Source organism: Callospermophilus lateralis, chromosome 7 (genome assembly GCF_048772815.1).
Source record: "Callospermophilus lateralis isolate mCalLat2 chromosome 7, mCalLat2.hap1, whole genome shotgun sequence".
NCBI lineage: Eukaryota > Metazoa > Chordata > Mammalia > Rodentia > Sciuridae > Callospermophilus > Callospermophilus lateralis.
Genome location: NC_135311.1, coordinates 118755099 through 118759398, shown reverse-complemented (window position 1 = coordinate 118759398; position 4300 = coordinate 118755099). Strand labels below are relative to the sequence as shown.

At 37.2% G+C, this 4300-nt stretch overlaps 1 pseudogene; it reads left to right on the top strand.

Moving 5' to 3' along the window:
* Window positions 1-1993: 1993 nt before the first annotated feature.
* Window positions 1994-2743, top strand: LOC143404508 (nuclear transport factor 2 pseudogene; annotated as a pseudogene).
* Window positions 2744-4300: the final 1557 nt, after the last annotated feature.

The following is a 4300-nucleotide window of genomic DNA, read 5'->3' as shown; positions in this document are numbered from 1 at the left end:
TTCCTTCTATCTTGGCTTGATCAGCCGCTCAAAGAAGTCTTTGCTGCTAATCATCACATCTCAAGTAGGCCTTCCCTCTCTTTTACACCATCTGGTATATGATGTACAGAAAAATTTCTTAACAATTTGTATGTATCTTTTTAAAATTTTTTATCTAATTGCTTATTTATTGTGGCACTAAAGATTGAACCCAGGGCCTTACATATTCTAGATAAGTGATGTACCACTAAGCTACATCTCCAGCCCTCTTGTCACCAGATTTTTACTAAGTTTCCCAGGCTGGCCTCAAACTTGAGGATCCTCCTCCTTCAGCCTCCCAAGTAGCACTGCACCCAACTACATTTCTTTTGTGAGACAGCGTCTCTCTGTGTTTCTTCACTTGTCTATTGAGGCTATTAGATTGAGGCTGTCTGGGTTCTTAAAGGCTGTACCAATGGTACTTCACACAGACACTAGAACAGAGAAACTTAATAATTGTTGAATTAATGAATGAAAGCATAACAGTGAAGAACAGGCTCTGGTTCTGTCTCCTGGGTGATGTCCCAAGATCCTTCACTTTCTGTTTCCTGCTGTACAGGGGACTGAACCCAGGGCTTCACTCTTGCTAGGCAAGTGCTCTACCACTTACATCCCCAGCCCTTTTTATTTATTTATTCATTTATTTATTTAATTTTTTTGGAGACACGGTTTCGCTCTGTTATCCAGGTTGACCTCAAACTTTCAATCTTCCTGCCTTAGCCTCCAGGACCCTTCACGTTTTTTCTGACATGCTTCCTAAGAGTACACCCGCTTTGGGGAAGTCATAAAGATTATATAAAGTGTTTAGTACTTTCTTTTCTTTTTTCTTTTTCAAGTATCACAATGATCATTGATACAACAAATAAATAAAATCAGGACACGAACATGACTTGATTAAAATAAGTAATTTCATTAGTATAATAAGAGTGACCAATTCATATTCTCACCATTTGTTTCACATCCAGAGAAGTGTTTAGTACTTTCTAAGTGCTCAGTAAAGACTAGTTATTGTTATTAACAAATTAGTGACAGACCTCTAAAGACAGCTGAGTGTTACTACCCAGATGACAAAAGGAGTTCGTTAATAAAAGTATAGTTAGTATATTCTAGGAAATTTGTAGTATTTGTAAAAGAAAGTTATCCTTGAATTTAACACTAAAGTAAAAGAATGATGCATCACAAGTAAACAGGGGTCTTTTAAGAATACTAGGATATCCTAATATTACAAAAATTATTAAGATATTGGAAGTAGCTGCAGATACAGCTTTAGTGATAGAGTAATTGCTGAACATACATGAGGCCCTGGGTTTGATCCCTAGCATTAAATTTTTTTTTTGCATTTGATAGAATTCAATATTCGTTGAGCTTTTAATTGTTTTTGAGAATTTAGAACAGGAGAATAATTCTTTTAAAATATTATTTTGCTGGGTTTGATTCTCAGCACGGCACATAAATACATAAGTAAAATGAAGGTCCATCAACAACTAAAAGTACATATATTTAAGGGGCTAGGGAACATAGCTTAATTTGTAGAGTGCTTGCCTTCCTTCCCGCACAAGGCCCTGGGTTCGATCCCCAGAACCACTAATATATATATAATGTTATATATATATATATATATATATATATATATATATATATATATATATATATATAAAATATCAATATATTTATTTATTTATTAAATTTCAGATTAAACAAGACTGGAGCTGCTCCCATAATTGATGTAGTGAGATCAAAAGTTACCACAGAGTTCGGGAAGGGCAAGCTCCGAAAGCAGCTTGTCATTGTTAAGGCCAAATTCTTCAGCAGAAGAGCTGAGGAGATTAAGGGTGTTGGGGTGCCTCTGTTCTGGTGGCTTAGGGCCACATGGAGCTCTCTAGGGTCATTCAATACTAATAATAATTATATATATATATTCAGATTAGATCATGCCAGTGTCTCACGTGTCACTGAGGTCTGGTGACATGCCAGAATGGGAGACAAGCCAATTTGGAACCAAGTTAGATCCAGGTTCATTCAATATTCCTATCAATTATTTGATAATAGGTGCAATTTATATTGACCCCCTCCTGCCTTATATTAGAAGTTAGCAGTTCGGGCTGGAGACATAGCTCAGTTGGTAGAGTGCTTGGCTCATTTACACAAGCCCTGGATTCAGTCCCCAGCACCACACACACACACACACACACAAAGAAGTTAGCAGTTCAAGGTGAAAGCTGCCACTGTAGAGAAGTTGTCTATTCTTCCATTCCAGAAAATCCAGCACAGCATCCTCGTGTAGGCCCATCAGCCCACCCCAGGTACCTGCATCTTGAGCATGGGAGTGGGCCAGCTCAAGGCCAATGAAGATTCTATCATGAGGTTTTTTCCTACCAGTTATTCTTTTTTTAAAATATACATATATATGTATGTGTATATATATACATATATATATATATACATATATATGTGTGTGTATATATATATATATATATATATATATATATATATATATATTTTAGTTGTAGATGAACACAATACCTTTATTTTATTTTTAGGTGGTGCTAAGGATTGAATCCAGTGCCTCACTTGTGCTAGGCAAACGCTCTACCACTGAGCCACAACCCCAGCCCCTCTACCAGATATTCTTATGAAAGAACATGAATGATACTTTGGTTTGCACCAATGATGTTTTAGGCTTGTCATGCACAAGTCAGGTGATCTCCTCCTGTACAGGCACTAATGCTATATTTCCTTCTCCCTCCTCTTCCAGACATTATCACATTCCTCCAGTTGCTCCAAATATCATACACAAATCAGCAGGCCACTGTGTGAGTAGTCAGAGAGCACTTCTGCCACCAAGGTGTTGGGTGATAATTGAATGCTAGACTAGTTGCATCTGACAGAAGTTGTGTTGTATCATCATATGCAAAAGGCTGTCCTTTTTCTTTTTCTCCTTTTTTTTAATTTAATCTACTGACAAGTTGCTCTAGTGATGCAAAGAAGTGACGGAGAAAGCAGCTGTCTTACCACCCAGATATTGAGTTGTTAAGATGTTTCAATACTTCCCAATGCAATAAAACCACGAAATTTTTCTTAACAGTTTTTTTCAAAATTGTTCACATAGCTGGGCATAATGGTGTGCCTGTAATTCCAGTGACTCAGGGTGCTGAGACAGGAGGATCACAATTGAGACCGGCCTCAGCAACTTAGTGAGATTCTCATAATTTAGAGAGACCCTGTCTCAAAAAAAAAAAAAAAAAAAAAAAAGGCTAGGGATGTAGCTCAGTGGTAAAGTGCTAAAGTGCTCCTGGGTTTAATCACTCATACCAAATGAATACATAGATAAATAAAATTAAAATTTAAAATGCTCTGATTATATAGCTCTGATTATATACCAAATGAATACATAGATAAATAAAATTAAAATTTAAAATGCTCTGATTATATAGCTACTTGGGAGGCTGTGGCAAGAGGATCACAAATTTGAGGCCAGCCTTAACAACTTAGTGAACCGCTTCTATTGAAAAAAAAAAAAAAAGTCAGATTGAGGGTGTATAGTTCAATGGTAGGTAGACCCCTTGGGGCAGTCCCCAGTAATGAAAAAAAAATCAGATTATGTCAACCACATCTGGATAATCTGGATATAAATATGTGCTGATTTTCTTCAGTCCACATAATGGGAATTGCTGCCAGTTAGGGACCATTTACTTTTTATCAGGCACTTCATCACTTAACATTATCTTAACCCTTAACAACAATCCTATGAACTAGGTACTATTCTGTTCTGCCACTAATTTACATCCCCAACCTTACGTAATCCTATTTTATAGATTAGGAAACTGGGGCTTACAGAAACTAAATAATTTTCACAGTATTACACAGACAATGAAAGAAGCGGGGTTTGAATGCAGAGCTCTTTAAATTTCCAGCTCTTTTATAAATTTCCACTCTGCTATAGTTCTTGCTCTTTTATTCTGCATGTTGATGGCTGGGTTCAGTTATTAATGTTTTCTGTTTTTTGGTTGGTACCAGGGATTGAACCCAGGGGCACTTAACCACTGAGTCCCATCGCCAGCCCTTTTTTATTTTTTATTTTGAGACAGGGTTCTTGCTAAATTGCTTAGGGCCAAGCCAGGTGCATGCCTGTAATCCCAAAGGCTCAGGAAGCTTAGGCAAAATGATCGGGAATTCAAATCCAGCCCCAGAAAAAGCAAGGAGTTAAATAACTCAGTGAGACCTTGTCTCTAAATAAATTACAAAAAGGGGCTGGGGATGTGGCTCAGTGGTTGAGTGTCCC